This window comes from Petaurus breviceps, unplaced genomic scaffold (assembly GCF_028583685.1).
Source record: "Petaurus breviceps papuanus isolate PSGF00001 unplaced genomic scaffold, PetGlider_PUasm1.0 90897, whole genome shotgun sequence".
NCBI classification, from domain to species: Eukaryota; Metazoa; Chordata; class Mammalia; order Diprotodontia; family Petauridae; genus Petaurus; species Petaurus breviceps.
The window spans coordinates 5,279,450-5,306,956 of NW_027187374.1; the positions used below are offsets into that span (position 1 = coordinate 5,279,450).

General features: G+C 36.1%; 1 long non-coding RNA gene across 1 annotated transcript; it reads left to right on the forward strand.

Moving 5' to 3' along the window:
* Positions 1 to 223: 223 nt before the first annotated feature.
* LOC138151431 (uncharacterized) lies at positions 224 to 22,140 on the forward strand. The gene is made up of 3 exons (XR_011165824.1): positions 224 to 341; positions 16,736 to 16,765; positions 20,316 to 22,140. It is a non-coding gene; the product is annotated as an uncharacterized lncRNA (long non-coding RNA).
* The last annotated feature ends 5,367 nt before the right edge of the window (positions 22,141 to 27,507 follow it).

The window sequence follows — 27,507 nt, forward strand, 5'->3', positions numbered from 1 at the left end:
GAGAGTTGGGCTCTCATCCTGCCCTATCATAAGCTTTTTGTGCTGGGTCTCAGGGTCTTTCTGCTGACTTTGACTGGCTTAGCTTTCTGACTTTCATGGCTTAGCTGCTTGCTTTCACTGAATGGTAACTTACCCTTCTGGCTTGTACTGGGGGATGGAACCTCACCATTGGCTCCCTTGGGTGTGGAGTTTAGCTTCTGGCCTGCCGCAGGGGTGGGGCCCTGCTGCTGGGTTGCTGTGGAACAGGGACTGTCTGCTGGCAAGCTTCGGGGGCAGGGTCTCACTCTTGGCCAGTTCCAGGTTAGAGTTTCATTACTAGTCTGCAATGGAGTCAATGGCTGGTGAGTGGCTTGTGCTAGTGGTGGTATTGCTGAAGTGGGGCCTTGCTGTGCTGTACAGACTGCTCATTTTTCGGGGGGGGGGGCTTGCTGATTTGCAGTAACAGGGCTTCATTGCTTGATTACCCCAAGCCCTAGGCTCCCTGCTGTGCGACTGGCAGCTGCTGCTGCTGTTGCTTTCAGACTTCACATGTGAGGCAGACCTTTTCTGTCAGACTGGGAGGAAGCTTTCCTGTTCCTAGAGTAATTCTGAGAAAGTGTTCTAATTGTTTGGAGGAGAACTTGGGAGGTCTTCCTCACTGCACCATCTTGGTACTGGAAGTCTCCAATTCTTTTTGAAGTTGATTTTTTTTATAGTCTGAAAAGTAATTCAATTTATTCCCAATGTGATAGAAGGAGTTGAACATATCCCTCGAAAATTATGCTGCCAGTGATTTTACTCCTTCCCTTAATATTGTTTTTAAAAGAATGATATCCTGAGAAGCAAAGTAAAATGAGGAATTTAGTATTAGCTTTCCTGGGTTTCTCCTTGAGTTACTACTTTGATGGTATTATCCTTGTGTTTAAAGAATTGAATATCCTCAGAACACTAAACACAACAATATTAAAAATCTAGTCAGAAAAATGCATTCCAAGTTTACATAGATTATCTTGATGTTTCTCATTTCAAGATGAATAATCATGATTTGACTACATCACACAAGTGACAATGTTTACCTTTATCCTTGATGTTCTCATGCTTGTTTGTGGCATCTTTATTTTCTAAACTTAAATTTCATTAGATTTTATCTAATTTGATGTTTAATGTGAAGTCTTTCACTGGAGCACAAATATTATAATGATCAAACAAAAATATCTTTTAGTCACTAGTAGACTTTTACATTTTAGCCTGCACTTCTGAGTTAAATCTGGAAGTGAAGAGCCTAAAAATGCTGTCTCACTAATTTTACAGCTTGTTACCAATCATCAAAATTTTTAGTTTTTCTGGATTGGAAAATGGTGATGATTACAAACTAAAATCTTGGCATATTAGAGTTATGTGTCTTTTGTACACCATCTAGTTCACATTCCATATGAAATACAAATCCACTTTACAATATCCCAATCAGCTATTCAGTCATTTATTAGGCACTTACTATATTCTAGGCATTCTGCCAAGTGCGACAAGGGATACAAAGAAAGCAATGGGGGGAAAAGCAGCAAAAAGTAATGGGCAAAACAAAACAACTATGTACATTCAAGATATATATCAAGGAGACAAAGGTCATCTGAAAGGGTTGGCATTAGCAGCTAGAAGGGGGATTTTGGTATAAGGTGGGATTTAAGCTGAGGTTTGGAGGAAGCTGAGAAGACTAAATAGTGGAGAAGAAGGGACCAAAGATTTCAGGCCTAATGGACAGCTTTACATGAAGGCAGAGAGGGAGCATCATGCTTAAGGAACTGGAAGCATCCAGTATAGTTGGATTGTAGAGGCAAGTAGGTGATAAGAAACCTTGAATAAAGGAATCAAATTATGAAGGTGTTTCACAGGTAACACATGGGAGGCACTGGAGTATTTGGACTCCAGGTTCTAACAAGTTCACTCTTAATCTGGTCAGACAGGAAGGACAGGAAGATAGCTTCAGAGGGGTTAATAATTTTAATTTATTCTAGTCTAGTCTCAGAAGAGGTTGCTGATAGTAGGAACACCAACTCCTACAACATTCCTTAATCATTCTTCTCTCAGGGGTTGGTGAGGGGGGATGTGCAATTACCCAATGTCTCAATGGAGTCAATAGAGACAGGCACAGCTTGTGCATTCTCCTGAATCTGCTCAAGCCTCAATGTGGGCCTGTTGAGGCAGGTACATACATTCTACAATGCATTACCCAAATCCCACATGGGTTCCCCACTCACTGACCAGTGCCCACTTGCTTTATAGGGCAACAGACAAAGAAGGCACATTGCCAGCAATAGCCTCACAGGTTAAGCAATATTGTCTTTTGGCTCAGGTGAATACCACATTTATATCACCCCTTATCTCACTGTGCACTCTTAGTAGGATTGTTTATCACTATGATTCTAGGAACTACTATTTAGGATCCTTGGGGTTATTCTGGGAGTTGTTATCTAATACCTGGAAACTAGACATTGCCATGGTCATGGATTCTGAGAAACTAAACTCTAAAAAGAATAACAAAATTTTCCTTACTTACAGAAGGCTTTTAATTGACTAACAGAAAGCTGTATTTGATACTATATGTAATTAGGTGCCACTGACACTCATTTGGGGGTGCAGGATGGTGACATCTTCAGATGAAGCTTTAGAAAAATTGGCACTGAGGCCACCTATTGGAGGATATGTTGGAGTAGGGAGAGGCTTGAGATGGGCAAAATAATTAGCTTATTGCTGTAGTATGCACTAGAGGGAAAAGAGGGGCTGAATTATGGTTAGCTCTATCAGTAGAGAGGAAGGCATGTATTGGAGTTATGTAGTCAAGGTATACAGTACAAGATTTAGCAATGGATTGTATATGTGGGGTTAGTAAGAGTGAGAAAGCAAGGATGACATTGTGGTTGCTGACTGAGGCAACTGGGATAATTGTGGTACTCCTGATTGTAAGAGGGAAGTTTAGAATGTGGGAAGACTTTATAAGAAAAGAAAATGAGTTCTGTTTTGGACATGTTAAGTTTAAGATGTCAACAGGATATTTAGCTTGAGATATTAAGATGTGTGACTAAAGATCAGGAACAAGACTTAGGAGTAGATATATACACAGGCATACATATATGTACACATGCTCATAATAAATATATGACATATTCATATGTATACACATATACACGAATATGTGTACATATATTCACAAATACAAACATACAAATGCACAATGTATATATGAGAATAATTGGCATTATGATTGAATTTATTGAAGCTGATAAAAATTACCTTACGAGATATTATAGAGTGAAAAGAGAAGGGAGCACAAGACCTTGGATGATACCTCTGGTTAGTGGACATAATATGGATGAAGAAGGAAAAGAGGATCAGGAATGATTGGATAGATATGAGGAAAACCAGGATAGAACAGTGTTATGGAAACCTACAGGAAAGAAAATAATCAGGAGAAGAAGCCAAATAACAGGACAAATGCTTCAGTGATGTTAAGGAAGAGCAGGACCAAGAGAAGAGCTTGAGAGTCACAAGATCACTGGTAATTTTGGAGAGGCAGTTTCAATTGCACAGGGAAGTCAGAAATTAGGGAGGGTTTTCAAAAGAGTAAAAAGAAAGGAATAGGGATCATGCTTTTTTGATGACTTTTTCAAGGAGTTTAGTCATGAAAGGGAGGAGAAATATCGGACAATCCCTAGCAAAAATTGTAGGATTAAGAGAGCTGAGGAGAGATGGGCATGATTATAGTCATCGAGGAAGCAGCCAGTAGACAGAGAATGAGATATGGGAAAGTGAGGAGCATAGTTGGTCAATTTGTTGGGAAAAAAAAGCATGACTTATCTTTCGAAAAAAGGTTATCTTTTCATCTGAGACCAGTTTGAAGGGGGAGATAGAGGAAGAAATTCTCAAATAATGTAAGATGAGGAGAAGGGGAGTAAAGAGACCTCCCAATGGATAATGTAATTTATTATTGTTATATTTTTGTGATGAGGTATGAGGCAGGGTCATAGTCAAGTCAAGTGAACATGGATGTAATAAGTACCTACTATGTGCAATGTACATGCTAAGTGTTGGGAATACAAGGAAAGGCAAAGTTACATTGTGAAAGGTAGGAAGGTAACAGATTACAAAGACGTTTTATTGGTAAACAGAAGACCTGTTCTCAAGATGCTCACAATCTAATGGGAAAGACAACATTCAAACAACATTGCACAAAAAAGATATAAAAAAGGTAAACTGGAGTTAATCTCAGAGGGAAGACACTACTAACATGAAGAAAGGCTTTTTGCAGAAGGGAGGATTTTAGCCAACACAAAAAATAAACAAGAAATCCAGGAGGAGGAGATGAGGCAGAAGAACATTACAAGCACGGAGGGGAAAGAGTGTAAAATGCACAGAGGCACAGTGGTTACAGCACCAGCTCTGGAATCAGGAGGATATGACCCTTGACACTTACAAGTTGTGTGACCTTGGGAAAGTCACTTAACCCTAATTGACTTGTCTCCCCCCCTCATAAGAATTTTTTTAAAAAGAAAAGAAAATGCACTGAGAAGGGAGATGGAGTGTCTTGTACAAGAAAAGCAAAGAGGCCAGTCAGTGTCACTAGATCATAGTGTATGTGGAGGGGAGGAAATTGTATGAAGACTGAAAATCTAGGAAGGAGCCAGGTTATAAAGGGCTTTAAAAGTCAGAGCATTTTATATTTGATTTTGGTGCATTTAACAGTAATGGAGAAGGAGGCAGAGCCAAACTGGCAGAATCATAGGAGGCAGTACAATAGAGTTCCCCATTACAAAATTCCAAACAGATCTAGAAAATATATCAGACTAAATCCTGATGGGGAAAAGCCAATAATGTCAAAATTGATAATTTTTTTCCAACCTAGCTTAGTATAAGAAGACAGAAAGAGGTCTTTAGACACAAAGGACAGATCAGGCCAGCAGTGTGCTATGCTGAACACTAGCACCCAGAGAGAGGCTGTGCAATTGGGCAAGAGGCTGTCCCAGACCCATACCAGGCCTCTACCAGACCTATACCAAGATGGTGACAGGTGCCAACTGGAGGCTTTATCTTTCACTACCCATTTCTGGATCTCCGATCCAGAGCAGATTTAGAAGGGGACCTGCACGCAGGAGTAGTATTTCCTGGTATAGGAGGCCTGGACAGTGTACCTAGATGGCAGCAAGTTCAGTAGCAAGCAGCAATGTTGTAGTTAGGGCCCCAGGAATAGATATGGGTCTCAGTTCTGACATCTAGCCCAATTGTCAGAGGAATAATCAGGGCAGGAATCCCAAACCATAGTGCAATTTAAAATTCTGCCACTTTGAGTCAACAGACTTTTCCAGCTGGTTGATAGGTACTGAATCTAGGACCATCAGCTGCTGCTCAAACTGAAAACCATATCAGGAACTTGCAGAACTCAGATCAGGAGGGGTAGCAATCAAATATTTCCTCAGATCAGAATACTTCAAGAGTACTAAAAGCTTGCAGTTCTCTAGCCTGTTCCTGAGACCCTGAATAAAATCATCACTACCCCCAAGAAATCCCCAATAAGACAGCTCAGATATTCCCTCAAGAAATGGATCAGAGCCCATCCCCAATATTACGTCTGAAGTCAAGAAGCAGGCTGCGACAATGGGCAAACAAAAGGAGAATCCCACTATAAAAAGTCATTACGGTTATAGGGAATCTCAATCCAAAAAAAGAGAATGTCTTTAGAATACCTATAAGCAAAACTTGAGAGAAAAATACTCCACTAGAAATCCTAAAAGAGATGAAGAAAGAGTTGTTTAAAAAGAGCTAAAAATATATTTATAAATGGAATGGGAACACTGAAGGAAAAAATGGTAAAGAAATGAGAAATATAGGAGAAATGGAAAGGGAATTAATAGCTTGTCACAATAGGGACAAATCCTTGTCCAAACAACAAATATCACTAAAAACAAAAATGGAGCAAATAAAAGCCAATGTTTACATGAGGCAATGATTTACATTAAAAGCAAATTCAGAAGACTGAAAAAAAGAAAATAAAAGTTATATCACAGCAAAAACAAATGGACTACAGGGGGAAAATGTACCTTTAATGAAGCAGAGTACTTCCAGGCATTCCAGATGAAAGGTTATTGTGGAGTGCAAACACAAGAGTAATTAGAAGCATGAAAAGTAAACATAAGCAATCATAGAAAACTAAACAAGAATAAACTGCTTATATTCGAATATAGGGAATGATATAGGGGATGATATATGATCCCCCAGAGCCTTATCATCATCAAGGGTTATAGAATCTAATTAGAGAACCTAGGAGTGTTCTGCTGATTATATGAAAAAATGGAAAAGGAGGGGATGAGGAATACAGTGGAGGAAGGGGGTAGGGGAGAAACATGCTTGGGGATTTTAGGATTCAAGTAAGACTTTATATAAACAACAGAGTGGGAGGATTAGGTGACTCTTTAATTTCACTCTTATCTGAATGGAACAAAGGAGGGAAGAATGCATATAAACATATGTATATACATACAGTAAGATACATAAATATATTTCACTCAAGAAGGAAACTGGAGAAAAAAGGAGAAAGGAAGGGCAACTAGAGGGAGGACATATTAAGTGAGGAATTAGTCTTCAATAAAACAAACTCTAAATAAGGATGAAAAAAATATTTATAGCATCTCTTTTTGCCATGGCAAAGAATTGGAAATGCAGTGAGGGATGAGAGGTGCCCATCAATTGGTGAGTAGCTGAATAAATCATAATATGTAAATGTGATGGAGTACTGGTATACTCTAAGAAATAATGATGGGGATGGTTTCAAAGAAACCTGGGAAGATTCAAATGAACTGATGCAAGGTGAAGTAAACAGAAAAAGACCTAAAAATAATAATAATAATAAATATTTCCTAACTATTAATCATTGAAGAATGAGTTTAGGCAAATTATTTTCTCCAGAGGGCCAAGCAGTATGAATGAAGGCAGGCCAGATACATTAGTAAAGATCCTGATCTACATCTTGCCAATGGCCCCAGATGGCTCTGGAGGAGAGAGTAAGGCTGGTGACTTTGTACAGGTCTGCCTTGCTTGAATCCAATTCACTTGTAAGTCATGGCATCACCTTCCTGATGGCATGGCCCTCTTTGAGAATGAAAAATGAACAATATTAAAGAGTGAACAGCATAGTAGGGCCTTCTCAGGATGTAGAAGTTCCAAGGAAGGACTCAGTAATCATAGAGCTGGCCTGAGGTTGGAGTCCTCTTAGGATGTTAGGCATCTTATATGGAGCTATAGAGTGGGGCACTGCTACTCTTATGAAGGCAAGGAAACTGGTGTGGAGTTGAAGCAGGTTGGAGAGCGTGTTGAAAGGGCTGATGATATGAAGGATCTAGGACCATCTTATTGAGGAGGGGAAGTGAAGAAGGTTGATATAATCCAAGTGTGGGACCTTGGAAAGGCGTGATCTTTGTTAGGACAAGAAGGCAAGGGAGTAAAAGGTGTAGGATTGTGTAGAGTTAAGTTGGTTGAACAAAAAGTTGATAGAGAAAAGGGAGGAGAGTATAGCCAGTACAAGAGCTAGTGGGCTGAGAAAGACCTGAGAAATTCTGGTCATGATGAAGATGAAGAAAAACATTAGCTTTAGAGGTCATAAGACATAGGGAAAGATGAAAAGATAAAAAAGCACATAATCAGATAGAAGGATTATAGAGTTCATGAACATAGAAACAGAACATTTGTGGGTTATGGCAAGATCATATTTGTGGTTAATGTAGAGTAGTTCATGGGAAGTAAGTAGAGGGTTAGAAAACCCAAATTCAAATATGGGCTCAAACACTTACTAGCTGTGCAACCCTGGGTAAGTCACTTAACCTTTGTTTGCCTCAGTTTCCTCATCTGAAAAATGGGGAAATAATAGCACCTATCTCCTAGAATTGTTTGAGGATGAAATGAGATAATAATTGTAAAAGTGTCTGACACATAGTAAGCACTATATAAATGGCGATTATTATTATTATTGTTATATTGAGGACCTGTTATGAATGTGCATGATTGAAGTGGTATAAATATATATGTTGAAGTCTCCTAGTATGAAGGCAGGAGAGGCAAGAGAATGATTGTGAACCAGGTACTGAACTCATGTTGCCTTTGCTCACGTTGTTTGACTGAATAGTAAAGTGAATGAAGCAATTAAATAGTCAGTACAGTTGGAATTGTTTCAATCCAATAAAGTATTGGAGTTATCATTCTTTAAACTACTAAAATAATACCTTTTTGCATAGAGTTTGACAGAAAGTTAAAATGATGAAGACTTCCTGATGGTTCAAGTGTGCTCCAAGGAAAGCTAGAAGGTTGTATGGTTAACTCCCAGGATGTAACTCTAAACCATACAACCTACTACCTCTACCTGGATGCACACAACTTCCAGAGATGATGTGATTTCTTCATTGTATCTTCAGATAACTCCTTCAAATATAGCTGGTATTATATCCAAGGTCAATGAATATTGATATAGGTGGCAAAAGGTAAAATACTATGTTAACCCAGCATTTTACCAATAAATAGACTGGTCCATTGGCTAGAAAAGTCACTTATTTATGAAATACAGCCAGTGTATTATACTGTCTTATGATATTATTCCTCCTGCAATTTGAAGACAAATTATTAGAGTTCAAGTCAACATCACCCTGAGTTGAAGGGGAAAAAAAACTATTGGCAATCTCATAAATTCAGTTATAGTTTAAAAATATATACTGAAGTCTGTGATTATTACAGTTATTGGCACTCATATATACAGATATGTTTTGCTGGTATATTTCCTATTCATTGCTTTTAAAATGTTTAGTATTTTTGTCAATTGAGCAGATATAGTATTAGAATTCAGACAGATTTTCCAAATGCTTGAAAACTAAGTCCTAACATATATACTTTTAGACTTTTAATATGATTGACAACAAAATCAAAAGGAATAATTTTTTAGAATAAATGCTCTTCCTTATATTAAGAGGATCACAGGTTTAATGATATTTTTCTCCAAATATCATTAGAAAGATGATAAATGTAGCATTTTTCAGATTACCACACTGACACAGACCCAAAGAGGCGAGCTTGTGAAATCAGTTTCACCACAAGATCGGATCTACGGGTTTGTACCAGTTGGCAATATCTTACCAACTCTTAGCATAGAATTCATTATAAATACTTGATAAAATTATTGTAGTCAAAGAATTACATGACTTGTCAAATTAAACTTTTTTTATAAAACCTATGATAACCTAAAATTAGTCCAAGAATACACATTTCAAATGACACTACTCATGTGTACAGTTTGTGCAGTTCAACTGCATTTTTTTCCAATATAAAGGAGTATGTGAATATAAATGTATATGTGTGTAGATACATCATACACACATGTATATGTATACATATAAAGTAAATATTTGCATAGAATGTTTCTATTTAAAAGGTAATAAAAGTTTGGTCATGTTAATCAATAGTTTTAAAAGGGAGAAAAGAAATGGTAAACACAAATCTAGTAAGATGTATATAAGAAACAGGAATATTGTTCACAAAATTACAAGAAAAAAATAAGTTTAAATGAAAACTACCGCATAAAAATGAGAAGTAGATTGTGCTCAAGACAAATATTTTAAGAACTGGCCCACTTACGAACTTGGGAGAAACTTATTAAGAATTTATTGACAGCATAGAACACTAAATAGGTCTATTTGCCTAGTTCAGTTAATGCTAAAATCTGTAATTTATGTAAATACACATTGGAAATACACAGTACTGTAAAATGAGTTATTAAAACTACTGTTGATGTCTTACAGTCCAAATAGTCTTACAGTCCAAATCTATATCATGATAATTTATTTTATTTAAAAAAATATAGGCATTTTGCACAAAAAGTAATTTTTATTCAAATAAATTCCAATAGGATAGGAAAAAAATTAAATAGCAATTTATCTACTTAGATAGTACTTTGCTTTAAACTTATGAGAAAATTATAATTACTTTTCTCTAAAATACTTAGTGAATAAAATATTGTAATTATTCTATGGTTTGTTTATTGAAAGTCTTTTTTTTAAAGAGTATGATACTATTTGGAATTGAAATTTGCCCCCCTGAACTGTTTTTTGTAAAAAGTTTACCTTTTATTCCTTTTTAAATGATGCTGAATTCTTTATAAATGAATGATATAAGATCTACAAATTTACTACAACTCACCCCCCTTTTTATTATATATATTGTACTCTATATAAAATCAAGCTTTTTGCTATTCAGCTCAGAAATATTTTTTCTTATTTCATTTTGAATAAATAAAAATTAATTTCCTTAACAAAAAATTCCTAAATATTCACTTTTTCTTAGGTATCTGAAATTAATACTGAATGAGAAAGTACAACCATTTTTCAATGTCTCTGCAAAACTTAGTGTTTAATAAAGCCAAAAAGGTGTTCCTGCTCTTTGTGCATTTATTTTTAGTTTTACCTATAGTTCTATTGTTAATTAGGATTAGAAAAAATGAGCAAAAAATAAAAGTAAGAGAAAATTGAGTAGCTATTTAGATATTACATCTAAATACATATTAAAAGATCCCCTTTTATAAAAACAGGTGAAAAAAGAAATAAATTATTTTATATTGGTTATACATGGCACTAAAGGTGTGTTTCAACTAAGGCAAAGTATTGTTTATTTATGCAAGAATTTTTTAAAGCCAAAAAATTCATAAGGCTCATATAGTTATGTTGCTTTTGAAAAAAATTATATCACAGGTCTCTGAAATTAAGTAGATTTTTAAAAAATTGTTTTGTTTTGGGTGAGATCAAGAGAGGCTTTTTTCCTTCTTTCTTCAGAACTCTTGCATGTGGCACAAACTGCTTTGTTTCTTCTAGGGAGCCCGTTATTTCTAAGAAAAAAGGCAAGTATGCTTGTTTCCTTTTATTATCCTCAGAATTCCAGGCAAAAGAACATTATGCAAAAGCTACACCAAGCCTTTACACAAGCAGAATCTCAGGGGTAAAAGACTGGAGAATTCAGGAAATTCATCCAGCCTGTTGACTTTATAAATGGGGATTGTGCATATCTGTGAAGCAAAGAGGTAAAAGGGCAGGATATACTTTCAGTACTTCTTACTGCAATGAGCACATATTCAAATGGCTTCATTAAATGCCAGGGGGGAAAAACCAACTGGTTTATAAGTTATTCCAAGGATTTTTAAAATAAGGAATTTTAAAAAGAAAAAAAGAAATGTTTTTCCCCTTGATTCACTTATTATCTCTAAATATTCTGTTTATATTTTCCTTTTTTAAACAACAGAATTTATCAGACCTGAAAGGGCCAACGTTTTGTGGTCTCCAAAAAAAAAGAGCCAGAATAAAAAAAAAAAAGTTGTGTTTCCAAGCTCAATAGCTTGCTGAGTCTGGCTAAAGTCAAGAATTTTCTATGCCATGTAAGGGAAAAGGGAAAACGTCTGAACAGGTCCTGCTTTCCAAGTCTCAATTGGCAGGATAACAAAATCTCAACTGTAAGGTCACATGTTTCTCTGCCAATTGTGGAGTTCATTCCCATAAACCATTCTGCTGACACTGCAAAGGCAGCTATTGTCTAATTTAGATGCAAAGTTTAACCCATTCCTCATTGAATTAGCTAAAAAATATATCACCTTTGGGGGCTGGGAGTCATGAAAATATCTACCTGGCAAGCAGCCCACTCTTTCTGCCCATCAACCAGAGATGGAATTGTGCTGCCTAATACAATGATGTTGTGGAAATTGAAGTCATCACAGATTAATCTGAGTCTAGAAATGCTTGTCTTATTTATACAACAAACTATGACTTCTGGTATTAAAAAAAAATCCTCTCTACTACAAGTGGCAATTAAAAGATTGAACATTCCTACTCTACAATTTTATTTCATAACATAATTAAATGGGTCTCAGATGAAAAGATAATGTAATGCAAGTTTTCTGAGTTAAAGGCACATTCCTTCTCTCTTCTTTCCCCATTAGGATATTCCAATATCCCCTAGGTATTTTTTTATCCTTTCAATCTATGATTTAAAATCTCTGGGCTCTTTTTTGCTTGCATTTATTATTTTCTGATTTTGTCCTCAATTATGTACACAACATCCACTAGCAATGGTAGAGATACATTATTGCTGCAATCTTTATCAGAACAGATTCCTGAGAGGAGAAAAATTATTTTTCAACCATATGGAACCCTTCCACTCAATCCTCTTGTAATTCTTATACATATCTGGTGTTCAAGTTTTGAAAGTTTGAAAAATTTGAGAGGTACACTGTTTTCTTTTGCTGAAACAAACAAAACCATTAAAATTACAGGTTATCTACAGTCTAAAGAAAACATTAAAATACAGTAAGCATATGCATAACTTGCTTAAAGAGGCTGTTCCTTGATCTATAGTACAGAGAAAATGGGACTGTCACCATTCTCTTTAAGACTCATAATCACAATAATTTCTAGTGAAAATAAAATGAATGGATTTACTAAGAAGAAAGAATTTTCTTTTTAAATAATATTTCATTTTCCCCAAATTACCTGCTAAAGCAATTTTTAATAATATTTTTTTTAGAGTTTTGAGGTCCAAATTCTATTCCTTCCTTCCTCCATCACTCCCCCCCTCCTCCCTGAGACAGTAAGAAATCTGATATAGGTTATACATTTACAATCATGTAAAACATTTCCATATTAGTAATTTAGTACAAGAAGACTCAAATAAAAGAAAAAAGAAAAAAAGAAAGTAAAAAATTGTATGCTTTAGTCTATTTTCAGATAGTAGCAGTTTTTTTTTCTATGAAGGTGGATAGTATTATTCATCATGAATCCTTTGGGATTTTCTTGGATCATCATATTGCTGAGAATAGTTAAGACATTTACAATCTTTCATTGTATAATATTGCTGTTACTGTGTACAGCATTGTCCTGGTTCTGTTCACTTCACTTTATATTACTTCATATGAATTTTTCCAGCTTTTTCCAAAATCATCCTGCTTTTCATCTCTTATAACACAATAAAATTCCATCACAATCACATATCACAACTTGTTCAGCCATTCCCCAATTGACAGGCATCCCCTCAATTTAGAATTCTTAGCCACCACAAAAGAACTACTATAAATATTTTTTGTACATATAGGTCTTTCCCACCCTCCTGCTCTTCCCCCATGCATTTTTTTTTTATCTCTTTGGGATATAGACCTAGCAGTGGTATTGCTGGATCAAAGGGTATGTATAGTTTTATTACAGTTTGGGCATAGTTCCAAAATGCTCTCTAGAATTTTTGAATCAGTTCACAAATCCACAAACAGTGCATTAGTGTCCCAGTTTTCCCACATCCCCTACAACATTTATCATTTTCCTTTTGATCACCACCTCCCCAATTTGCCCTTCCTTTTATCATTCCCCTCTCCATTTCTCTTATTTCCATCCCTCTTTACTTCCCTTAGGGTAAGATCAGTTTCTGTGAGTGTGTGTGTTATTCCCTCTCTGAGCCAATTTTATGAGAGTAAGGTACAAACTTTGCCAGCCACACCCCTTCCATTATAATATCTCTTTCCTTTCTCTTTATGTGAGATAATTTATCCTTTTCTATCTGCCCCCTCCTTCTCCCAGTGCAATCTTCTTGCTCACCTATTTATTTTATTTTATTTTTTGGAGAGAGTATCATCCCATCAAAGTTGTCTTATTTCCACACCCCTGTCTCCTCCTAATTGCCCTTAGAGTAATAAAGTTTTTTTTTAAGCAATTGGGGTTAAGTAACTTGCTAAAGGTTACATGACCAGTTATTTCTGGGTGTGGTACTAAGTATCAGAGCACAGATTCAATCCCAGGTCATCCCAACTCGGGCCGGTGCTCTTACTCACTGCACCACCTGGCTGCCCCTAAGCAATTGGGGTTAAGTAACTTGCTCAAGGTTACACAGCCAGGTGTTTCTGGGTGGGTGCTAAGTGTCTGAGCCCAGATTCAATCCCAGATTATCCCAACTCTGGGGCCAGTGCTTTTACTTGCTGTGCTACCTGGCCGCCCCAGAGTAATAAAGTTTTTAAGAGTTTCAAATATTATCTTGCTATATAGAAGAAGGGCTGCACAAAGTCACCAGCCTCACTTTCTCTTCTGGAACCATCTGAGTCTAGTGGCCAGATATGGATCAGGACATCTAGAGATGGCACAGGATGCAGTGAGAAACCTTGGCCTTTTCAAACTAAGGTCTTTAACAGGTCTGAGTTTGGCTGAGGCAGTTTCCATTCAGTGATTAAGGCTTAATAAAATGAGGCAAAGAATGACCTCTTAAAAAAAATAGAGCTGGGAGGGGAAGACCTTCAGTGTTTCCAGCAAAAACAGAAACAGTTGTTATTTACATTCATTCTGAACCAATTAGGGTCCAAATATTGACCAGGTAGGGACCAGAGAGATTTGGAGTTAAGACTTTTCTTTGACAGAAAAAAAAAAAACAAGAAAAAAATCCAATTCACTTATACTTCCTGGCATCACCTCCCTGATGTCATGGTCCTCTTTGAGAATGAAGGACAAACAGCAGTTGTTATATAGAAATATAAACACTTTAACCTTATTGAAACTTTAATGTTTTCTATTTCTTGTTTGTTTGTTTCTTCCTTCCTTTCTTTCTTTCTCTTTCTTTGTTTCTTTCTTTTTATGTTTCCCTTGGGTTTTGTATTCAAAGATCAATGTTTTTATTCAGCTCTGATCTTTTAATTAGGAATGTTTAAAATCCCTCTATTTCATTAAATATTCATTTTTTTTCCTTAAAGGATTATACTCAGTTTTTCTTGGGTAGGTGATCCTTGGTTGCAATCTTAAATCCTTTAACTTCTGGAATATCTTATTCCAAGCCCTCTGGTTCTTTAATGTGGAAGCTGTTAAATAATGTGTAATCCTTATTGTAATTCTACAGTATTTGAATTGTTTCTTTCTGTTGCTTGCCATATTTACTCCTTGACCTTGGAGCTCTGGAATTTGGTTATGATACTCCTAAGAGCTTTGTTTTGGGGTCTTTCAGTTGACAACTAGTGAATTCTTTTAAATTTTATTTTGCCTTCTGGTTCTAGGATATCAGGGCAATATTCCTTAGTGATTTCCTGAAAGATGCTGTCCAGGCTTTTTTTTTAATCATGGCTTTCAGGTAGCCTAATAATTTTAAAAGTATCTCTTTTGGATCTATTTTCCAGGTCACTTGTTTTCTCATTGCAAGAATTCACATTTAAAATTTTTTTTTCATTCTTTGATTTTCTTTTATTGTAACTTGATATCTCCTGGAACTTCTGCTTGCCCAATTCTAATTATTAAGAAATCATTTTCCTCAGTGAGTTTTTGTATCTATTTTTCCATTTGACCAATTTGGTTTCTAAAGGAGTTGTTTTATTTGGTGAGTTTTTATATATCTTTTTTTTTGGTAAATTTTAAAATGTTAAAAATACAAAATGAAGAAAGAAAAAAATTGCCATATACACAGAAGACCATAGGAGAGAATTCAACATAAAACAATAAATTTCCATTTCAAGTAAACCTATATAATAAATACCATACATTGTTTTCAAAGCTGTCCAGCTTTTCTTTGCTTTCTTGTTTTTTTAAAATATTTACTTTTAGCTTACAACACTCAGTTCCAAAGTTTTTGCATTCCAAATTTTCTCCTCCTCCCCTTCCTTCCCCCTGCCTCCCATGGTGGCATACAATCTGATATAGGTTTTACATATACTTTCATATTAAACACTAGTCAAGTTGTAAAGAATAATTATAACTAATGGAATGAACCATGGGGAAGAAGAACCAAAACAAAACAAAATGAAAAGAGAGAGAGAGCAAGTAGTTTGCTTTAGTCTGCATTCAGACTCCATAATTCTTTCTCTGGATATGAATAATGTTTTCCATCATGAGTCCTTTGGAGTTATCTTATAACCTTGCATTGCTGAGAGGAGCCCAGTCTACCAAAGTTAGTGATCACAGATATGATATTGTGTAGAATGTTCTCCTGGTTCTGCTCCCCTCGCTCAGCATCAGTTTACATAAGATTCTCCAGGTTATTATGAAGTCTGTCTGCTCCTCATTTCTTTTTCTTTTTTTGTCTTTTTTTTTGTGTGTGTGGGTGTTAAGTGTCTGAGGCCAGAACCGAACTTGGGTCCTCCTGGCTCCAGGGCTGGCGCTTTATTCACTGTACCACCTAGCCACCCTGCTCCTCATTTCTTATAGCATATTAGTATTCCATTACAGTCATACACCCACAACTTGTTTAGCCATTCACCAATTGAAGGGTATATCCTTGATTTCCAATTCCTTTCCACCACAAAAAAAAAAGTTGCTATAAATATTTTTGTACCTATGGGTCCTTTTCTCATTTGTATAGAAGTGGTATTGCTGGGTCAAAGAGTATGCACATTTCTATAGCCCTTTGGGCGTAGCTCCAAATTGCTCTCCAGAATGGTTGGATCAGTCCACAACTCCACCAACAATGTATAAGTGTTCCAATTTTCCCACATCTTCTTCAGCATTTATCATTTTCCTGTTTTGTCATGTACTGCTGAGATGTGGTACGTCAGAGTTGTTTTGATTTGCATTTCTCTAATCAATAGTGATTTAGAGAATTTTTCATATGATTATAGATAACTTTAACTTCTTCTTCTGAAAACTGCCTGTTCATTTATTCAAATGTAAGCTACATTTATCAATTGGGGAATGACTTGTATTCTTATGAATTTTACTCATTTCTTTTTATGTTTTAGAAATGAGGCCTTTTTCAAAGAACACTAGTTGTATTTTTCTTTCTTTTTTTGCTTTTGGGAGGGGGAAAGGCAGGGCAATTGGGGTTAAGTGACTTGCCCAAGGTCACATGGCTAGTAAGTGTTAAGTGTCTGAGGCTGGATTTGAACTTAGGTCTTCCTAACTCCAGGGCCAGTGTTCTATTCACTGCTCCATCTAGCTGGCCTGGTTGTAACTTTTTCCCCCATTTTCTGCTTCACTCCTATCCTTTGTTACATTAGCTTTGTAAAAAACTTTTCAATTTAATATAATCAAAATTATCTATTTTTGCATTTCATAGTACTCTTTATCTCTTGTTTGGTCATAAATTCTTCCCTTCTCCATACCCTTGACAGGTAAACTATCCCTTGCTCTCCCAGATTGCTTATATTATCAACCTTTATATTTTAATCGTGAACCCATTTTGACTTTATTTTGGTATATGGTGTAAAATATTGGTCTATGCCTCTTTGCTTCTTTGTTGGTTTTCTTTTGTTCACTCCTGTGTACTTTTAACTTTATTTTTTCCTTTCCCTCCACTCCCCCACCACCTAATGCCGACTACAATTAGATATATGTGTATGTGTATTCACATTGTAAGCTACAATTACTTATTGTATATTTGCCTCCCTATTTTTCCTCACTATCCTTTTCACCCTATTTGCCCTATCCCTTCTCACTCCTCTGCTTTATTTCTCCTTGCTACCTTTTACTCTTATTCCTTAAACTACCCACCCCTCTAAGAGTTCCTCCCTTATCCTCCCCCCATCCCATTGCCCTCTTATTTCTTTCTGAATTTAGAAGACTTTTATACCCTTCCAGATATATGTATATGTGTGTATATATATATATATACATACATATATATATACACATACATACATACATATATATATATATATATAAATATAATGTTGTTCCCTTTTCAACCCATTCCTGATGAAAGTAAGGTTCTATCTAGCACTACCCACCCTCACCCTACTAGCTTCTTCTATACCAATTTTTTCTTTCATGCTTCATTTGTGTAAGATAGTTACTCTTTTGTATCTTGCCATACAGTTTTATTTTTTTAGAATCACTCCATCATACTAAGCAGAGATCATGCCTTTCTTTCAAACTACCTAAATAATGATGACAATTACAAAAGTACTGATATTTTCACATATACAAAGTAAACCATTTGACCTTATTGAGTCTCTTATAACAGGTCTTTAATGTTTACTATATAGTTCTCCTGGATGTTATGTGTCAAATTTCCCCTTAAGTTCTGCTGTTTTTATCACAAATACCTGAAAGCCTTGAGTTCATTAAATATCCATTTTCTCCCCATTCAGGATTATACTTAACTTTGCTGGGTAGGTTATCCTTGTTTGTAACCCCATCTCTTTTGCTCTATGGAATATAGTATTCCAAGACCTATGGTCCTTCAAGTTAGTAGCTGCTTGGTCTTGTATAATCCTTATTGTTGCTCCATTATATTTAAATTGGGGTTTTTTTTCTTGATACTTCTAATATTTCCTTCTTAACCTGGGAGCTTTGCAACTTGACCATGATATTCCTGTAAGTTTTCCTCCTGGTATCTCTTTCAAGTGGTGATTGATGGATTTTTTCTATTTCTACTTTGCCTTCTTGTTCTAGAACTTAAGGGCAATTTTTAATAATTTCCTGTAATGTTGTATCAAGTTTCTTTTTTTCATCATAATTTTCAGATAGTCCAACTATTCTTATATCATTTCTCCTTGATCTGTTCATCAGATTAGGTGTTTTTCTGATGAAATGTTTCACTTTATCTACTATTATTTTTCATTCTTTTGATTTTGTTTTATGATTTCTTGGTGTCTTAGAAAATCATTAACTTCCCCTTACCCAATTCTAGTTTTCAAGGAATTATTTTCTCCCTTAAATTTTTGATTCTCTAGTTCCAGTTTGATGCTCCTTTTCATAATTTTCTTGATTTTCTTGGATTACTCTTATTTTCCCCTAATATTTCCTCAATTTCTCTTATTTGATTTTAAAAGTCTTTTTTTAAGTTCTTCCAAGAACTCTCTTTGTACTTGGGATCATTTAAAATTTCTATTTGAAAAAAGAGTGACTTTTCTTTTAGCTATTTTTTAGCTCCATTTTCTTCCTCTCAATATGAGCCCAGATCTTCTCCATCCCCATAGTAACTATTGATGGTTGGGTTCTTTTTCCTTAGCTTACTCATTTTAAATTTATTTTTAATTTAATTTAATTTTTTCAGCTATTAGCATAGCCTAATTTTAGTCCCAAGGTATAGAGAATGATGCCTCAGGCCTCAGGTATTTCTCATTGTTATTTTCTGACATCTGTCTCAGGGCCCAACCTTGGACTCTCCACTCCTAAGCCACCATTATGGTACCTAGACCCACTGTCCCACAAACAATCTTGGTCCTTGTGGTCTCTCTGGTGGCTGCAAACTACAGCTGTACTCTCTGCCCCATAACTGAAACCAGGGATTCTGCTCTCCTGCAAGTGCCCACAGCCAACAGGGTCCTGGTTCCCTCCCTGTTGGCCCTGTTGTAGGTGTAAGGTTTCACTGCCTATGTGCCCCAGGGACAGGGCCTTACTTCTGTACTGTTATGGAGACAGGGCCTTTCATTTGTCTGGCCCTAGGGGCTGGATCTCTCTGTTGGCTAGCCCAAGGTTTGGGGTCTTGCTGCTAGTTGGCCTCAGAGGTATGGCCTCACCACTGGTTGGCAATGGGGCCAAAGCTTTGCTAGTGGCCCGTGGGGGGGGGGGGGGGGGGGGGGGGGGGGGGGGGGGGGGGGGGTTGTTTGTGGCGGGGCGGTCGGGATGGAGCCAATGGGTGGAGCTTTGTTTTCCTGCACAGTCTGCTGGATTGCTTTGGGGTTGCTGGCTTGTAGGAGGGTAGAGTGTTGCTGGCAGATTGCATTGCCCCAGGGCTTGGAGTCTTGCTACAACTCTTCCCCTCTGCTGTGATGCCTGCTGGTGCTACCCTAGTACCTTGCCCTCCCCAACCTTGTACTACCCCCACCCCCATGGATCCCCCCTCACCCCCCAGACCAATCTTTTATGTTGTTCTTGTAAGCAGCTTCCCTGCTCTTAAATCAATTCTGAGGCAGCTTTTAAGTTGTTTGGAGGGGAATTTGGGAGGATTCAGGGAGTTCCTGACTCACTCTACCATCTTGGCACTGGAAAGTCCAGAAATAAGAATTTTCATTCACATTTTTACTTGATAATTTAGATGCCATGTAATATCAAATAACCTTTAAAAAAACATAAAATTTTTCTTGCCATGGTATATAACCATAATTAGAATTCATTGCTTATGAATTATGAAATATGATAACATATGACAAAATAACATAAAATTTGTTCATGGAATGCATTCAAGAATGGCAGGTAAGTGATTTCTAATGGACTATGAACAGTTGACAACCACTATGCCACTTTATGCTTAGTTTAACAGCTTTTATTTTTCTAACACTATAAAGACTACAAAACACTTTATATACATTATCTCTCTAAGCCTCATGACAAACAAGTATTATTACCCTTATTTTATTTATTTTTATTTTAAAGATGAGGAAACTCAGAGAGATTAAGTGACTCCAACCTTCCTGGTGTCAAAGAAATCCAAACAGCAAAAACCTTCTCAGTCTAGGACAGCAGCTTTTCCAATGCTAGATGTTGCAACAAAGTACATCCAGAGAACTGGAGAACAAAGGGACCTGCAAAAGGAAGATTATGCATGGCTGTGTGTAATGCCTGAGGGAAAAGACCCAACATCTAGTTAGGGTCTATTCTGTTTTGCCAGAAATTATTTGGTACAGAGACTGATACATATGAACTGTGAATTGCCTGGCATGAGAGCAGGATGAAAAGGCTTTGTGGTCCAGTCTCTGGGAAATAGCCATTAAAAGTGAAGGAGTAAGAAAGTAAGCAGTAAAGAGAAATAAGGGGAAAAAACAAAATTACCAAAGCTATCAGAAGGAAGAAAAGTCAATTAATGACTTTGAATATAAGCAGATGAGCCATCTGGGAAGATAGTCATAACAGAAAGGAATATGGTCTCCAGATCATGCAAAAGAGTTCAGATATCTGGGAATAAAGATTGCAAGACAAAGGAAATATGGATTCCCAAGAAAGCACTGAGCCACAGCAAAATGTTCCTAAATGGCTTAAAAGAGAAATAAGAACTGTGAAAGCAGAATTTATTGCTTGCAGAGCAGAAATAATTATCAGAATAGAAATACTTGAATCCATGATGGCAAATCTCACCAGAGAAACAAAAGACAGAATAATTGTTTGCAAATGCAAATATGTGTATGTGAAGGACAATTTGGAAGAAGAGAAGCAAAAAAACAGTAACACTGAAAGAAAATCTTGTACAAGCAAAAAAAAAACTGGATTTAAAGATACAATGTGCAGAAAAATTTAAGGACAAGTGAAAAAAAAATCTGACTGGCACAATGCAAGAAATAATACCAAAGAACTTATAGGATTTCTGAAAGCAAAAAAATACGGTGCCAATGGAAAGAACTCACAGATTGCATACAGAGGAAGGAAAAGGAAAAAGAAATTAATTGCTGCAAATTTCAAGATGCATTGTATTTATATCTAAGAATTTCATTGACAACAAATTCAGCAAATAACCCCAAGAAAGACACAAAGGAAAGGAAAATTTAATAACACAGAACTATTTTGTACCTATCAGAGACTGTGGGAGGAAATCGAATAATATGTTCCGAAGAACAAAAGACCTCAATAAGCAATCTAAGGAAACTGCTCTGAAATTCCAAGCTTAACCATTAATGAAAATGGATAGAAATACAATAAAAAGAGACATTTAAAACATTCCTAGAAAGCAGACCTGTAGAAATTATTTGCTTTCCAAACAACCAAGAAAAGAGAAACACAAGGGAAAAAATACAGAAACTGAGTATGAACAAAACAATATAACAACTCAGAGACCATTAAGAGGCTTTTTTGGGGTAAATGCACAAAAAATAATATGCATAAAATCAGAAACAAAATAGTAGTGATGATGGAGAAAAATCTCGAAACATAAATTAAACCTCGCAACACTCAACCCAGATAGAAATGAATGTATGTTTCAGTACTAAATTAAAGAATGGGAGAGCAATAAAAAGAGAGATGGGAGGAAAAAGAGAGAGGGAAGATTTGATGTACCCTAATGAAGTTAAAGGCTAAAAATGAAGGGAAAATAATTCTGTACTCAGAAAAAAGAAAGCAAACAGGAGAATAGATGTGGAAATAAATTGAAATTGGGACCTCACAATGTGTATAGTTTTCAGGGGTTTTTTGCTTAGAAAGACCATTCATCCTGTTTCAGAAGAATGGGAATCAGAGCTCTTGAGGGCAATTGACAACCAGAGAGGGGAGGGCATGGAACCATAAAGGAGATTTCAAGGCTAATGGGGGGGGGGGGGGGAGACTATGGGGGCCAAGGATCAATAATCAACAACACAATCACATAGGAAAATTCTTACCAGGAATTCCTAAAATTCCGACTTTTATCCATTGTATTTCCAGTAGGAATAGGTATTTCTAAGAGTGAGGCACAAGAAAAAAAAAAAGACTGGGAAATAATATTTACATGTAATAATATGGAAACTGCTTCCCCTCTCCGAAGGAACCCAAAATTGATAACTAAGAAATTTTACTTCCATGAGGAATTCAGAGACTAAAGGATAAAATGAGTATAAGGGCCACAAATCAAAAAAATAAAATTTTAGCTTAGACAGATAGGAAAGTTAAACAATGAAGAGTTTGAGGAAAATATTTTTTTAAAGAAAAGACACAGAAAATGAATTTTTAAAAACAAATTAACAAAATAAGTTCAAGAGGGGAGGAATGAAGATTTTACTTATTTGCATAGCTAATACAAAAAAAGAAAGAATTAAATAACAATATAAAATAAGAGAAAATAACAAGGAAAACTCTCAAATTAGAGAAAGGAATAACAAATGGGAAGGAGGAAGGGTTGAGGATGAGTGGAAAAGTCTGTTGCAATAAGGATGCTTTAAAATAGATTAAGCTGATGGCTGAAAAGACATAGCAATTGCACTGGGGAGGGCAGGGAGAGCCTAATTTGAAAAGGCCAATATTAGAGACAAATGGAGCAGAATAACTTTCACAACTCTAAATGTGAATGGATTAAATAATCTCATTAAATGAAAAAAAAAGCAAAATAGTGGATAAGAAAATAAAACTTCATAATCTGTTGGTTAGGAGAAACTCATTAAAAACAAAGAAATATAAAAAGAACAATTAGTGGCTGGGAAAAATTTTTATGCATCAAGGAAATTTTTAAAATATTTGCAATCTATGTCAGACAAAGCAAAAACAAACATAAAAAGATAAAGATAGATGAACAACGAAACTACATTATTCTGAAAGGAACCATGGGCAACAAACAGGTATCAATATTAAACTTATATGCTCCAAATGGATTAGCATCCACATACATAATGGAAACATTAAGAAAACTACAAGAAGACATAGACAGCAACACAATGGTGGCAGGTGTTTTCAATGTCATTCTCTCAAGTTTGGGTAAGTCTAAGAGAATGATAAATAAAATCAAAATATAGGGTTGAACAAATTGTTGAAGGAACTATAATTGATTTATGTCATTTTTTCAATGGGACTGAGAAAGAATATAGTTATTCCTTGAAACTGATGGGTTCTGCATTCATAGTTTTGGTTATTCATGGACTGACCATTGATTATTAAATGGGAAGTTTTGGAGATTTCCAGTATGCTGCAGAAAATCACAGATAAAGTGTGTATATCAAGAAAACTAAAAAAAAAATTAGTAAGTAATAAATGCCTAAATACTGTATATTATCAATTTATTTTATAATTTACTGCCATAAGTTTACATACATATATTTATTATGAATAGTTACATGTTGCTAAAAGTTTCAATGCACTAAAAAACTACAGGCTACTTCCTCTCTTTGAGAATGCCTCCTCTTTGTCTATCTGCCATCCAGCCTCAGTCACATGATTTGCTACCCCCATTGATCTTTGTATTGTGCACTTTTCATAGAAGGAAATATGTGAAGCAGTTGCTGCAGCTATACTTGCAACTATGAAGATTCTACATTGTGTGATACATGCTAATCTCTCTTGCATAGAAACTGCAAGTTACTTATGGGTACAGTGTGTTGTTTTTACTTGCTTTGTGTATTAAATAAATATGATAATTATGAAAAATAAAAGTTTTGAGTGGGGCCTAAAGTGGCTTTTCACATTTACCAGGGATCCTGTGCCTCTAACCTCACAGATGTTGAGGGAGGACTGTATATGTATTTTTCAACACTATGTGGAATTTTAGCAAAAATTGAGCATGTATTAAGACAGTAAGATATTGCCAACAAATGTAACAGGCAGAAATAGCAAAAGCATCTCTTGCAGACCAGAAGGCAATAAAAACAATAATTAATTCAGGAAATACATAAAAAAGATAAAGACACAAATGGAGAATAAACAATAAAATATTAAATAATGTGAGAGTCAAACAACAAATCACAGAAACAAATAAATATATGAAAAAATGATGATGATACATTTCTGGAATGTAAATAAAGCAATGCTCAGGGTAAAAACCATATAACTAAAACATATGTTTTATATATATGAATATACCTCGGGAAACCAATAAATATTTATTGAATGTCAGGCACTGTTCTAAGTGCTGGGGCAAAAGAAGCAAAAGACAGCCCCTACCCTCAAGGAGCTGACACTTTAATGGGGAGACAGCAAACATATACAAACAAGCAACAGGATAAGTAGAAATAATTAACAGAGGAAAGGCACTAGAATTAAGAGGATTGGGAAAGCTTACCAAAAAAAAAAATAGGATCATAGCCCTTAAATAAAGCCAGAAAATTCAATAGATAGAGATGAGGAGGGAGTGCATTCCAGACACGGAGGACAGTGAGAAAACATACCTGAAGACCAGAGATGGAGTACCCTGTTTGTGTAGAAGCAAAAAAACCAATGTCACTGGATCAAAGAATATGTGGCAGGTGTAAGAAGACTGGAAAAGTAAGAGGGGATTAGGTTATAAAGGTCTTTAAGGGCCAAACAGAAAATTTTGTATTTGATCTTGGAAGAAATGAGGAGACACTGGAGTTTATTGAGTAGGGGGTGATATGTGCTTTAGGAAAATCACTTTGGTGTCTGAATGAGTGGCTTGAGTGAGGAGAGATTTCAGGTAGGCTGAACCAATAGCAGGCTATTGCAATAGCCCAGTAATGAGATGATGAGGGCTTGCATCAGAGTGGTAGCAATGAATGAGTAGAGAAAGGAATGTATTTGAGAGATGGTACAAAGGTGAACTCAACAAACCCTGGCCACAGATTGGATATGGGAGGTGAGAGACAGTGAAGAGTTGAGGATGACATCTAGGCTGTAGGCCTGAGGGACTAGGAGGATGATATTGCCCTCTGCAGTAATAAAGAAGGTAAGAAAGTGTGAGTTTAGGAAGAAAAACAGTAGATTTCATTCTCGGTATGTTGACTTCAGTTCTAGATGTATTAAAACAGTTGGAAATGTGAGATTGGAGGTCAACAGAGACATTAGTGCAAGAAACATAGATCTGAGAATTGTCAGTATAGATGTGGCAATTAAATACATGGGAGCTAATGATTTTTTTTCCCTAAATGCTTTATTAAATTCTGGTTTACATCATTCATTTTCACCAGATTTTGAGTTACAAATTTTTTTCCCCAGTTTTTCTCCTACTCACCACCCAAAATAGCAGTCCCACAGGATATCCCTTCCTCCCATCTGCTCTCTCCCATGTCTTCTCCCGTACGCTCTTCTACTTTTCCAGCAGGGCATGGTGGATCTCTATGCCCCAGTGCCTGTATATCTTATTTCCCAATTACATGTAAAATAGTATTAATAGTGTGTGTATATATATATACGTGTGTGTGTTTTCAAACATTTGATATTAAAAATTTGAATTCCAGATTCATTCCCTTCCTCCCTTGTCACCCACCCTTACTGGGAAGATAAGCAGTTCAGTATAGGTTGTTCACGTGTAGCTAATGCAAAACAATAACATAGTAGATATATTGTAAAAAACTGACTATATTTCCCTCCCTCCTATCCCACCTCCCACTTGTTCTATTCTCTACTTTGATCCCATCCCTTTTCAAAAGTGGGTGCTTCCAACTTCCCTCCCCCCTCAGGCTGTACTCCCTTCCATCATCCACCTTCTCATCCCCTTCCCCCCTACTCACCTGTAGGGTGAGATACCCTATTTAGGGTGTATGTCATTCCCTCCCTGAGACAAATTCAATGAGAATAAGGTTGACCCATTCCCTTTTGCCTTGCTGTTCTTCCCCTCCATTGTAATCATTTTCCCTTGCCTCTTCTATATGAGATAGTTTACCCCATTCTGCCTCTCCCCATCTGCCCTTATTATATTCCTCTCTCACCTCTTAATTTCACCTTTTAAGTATTATCCCTTCCTATTAAATTGGTCCTGTGCCCTCTATCTAGGTATACCTGTAAACATATATACACACATTCACATATGTATTTATATGCCCATATACCCTCTGATACAGACATATATATATTTTTTTTTTCTATTACCTTCAACTATTTTCATACTGAGAAAAGTTTCATCAGTTACAATTATCATTTTTCCATGTAGGAATGTTAATAGTTCAACTTTGATAAGTTCCTTATGATTTCCTTTCCCTGTTTACCTTCTCATGCTTCTTTTGCTTCTCATATCTGAATGTCAAATTTTCTATTCAACTCTGGCTTTTTCATCAAGAATGCTTAAAAGTCCTTTATTCCACTAAATGACAATATTTTCCCTTGAAATATGATACTCAGTTTTGCTGGGTAGGTGATTCTTGGTTTTAATCCCCTCCTTTGACCTCCAGAATATCATATTCCAAGCCCTTCGATCCCTCAATAGAGAAGCTGCCAGATCTTGAGTTATCCTGATTGTGTTTCCACAATATTCAAATTGTTTCTTCCTGGATGTTGTAATATTCTCTCCTTGATCTGGGAATTTCAGAACCTGGCTATAATATTCCTAGGAGTTTTCTTTTTGGGATCTTTTCCAGCAGGTGATCGGTGGATTCTTTCAACCTCTATTTTGCCCTCTGGTTCTAAAACATAAGGAAAGTTTTCCTTGAGAATTTCTTGGAGGATGTTTTCTAGGTCCTTTCTTTGATCATGGCTTTAAGGTAGTCCAATAATTTTTAAATTATCTCTCTTGGATCTATTTTCCAGGTCAGTGGTTTTTCCCATGAGATATTTCACATTGCCTTCTATTCTTTCATTTGTTTGGATCTGTTTAAAAGCATCTTGATTTCTCATAAAGTCACTAGCTTCCATTTGCTCCAATCTAATTCTGAAGCAATGATTCTCCTCAGTGAACTTTTGAGATGCTTTTTCCTTCTGGCAAATTCAACTTTTTAAGGAATTCTTCTCCTCGTTGCCTTTTTGAGCCTCTTTTGCCATTTGAGTTAGTCTGTTTTTTAAGGTGCTATTTTCCTCAGTCAGACTGTTGACTCTCATTTCATAATTTTCTTGCATCATTCTTATTTCTCTTCCCAATTTTTCCCCCACTTCTCTTATTTGCTTCTTAAGGTCCTCTATGGCCTGTAACCAGGTCATATTTTTCTTTGAATCTTTTGGTGCAGGAGTTCTGACTTCACTGTCTTCCTCCTGTTCCATGCTTTCATCCTTTTTGTCACCAAAATAGGAATGT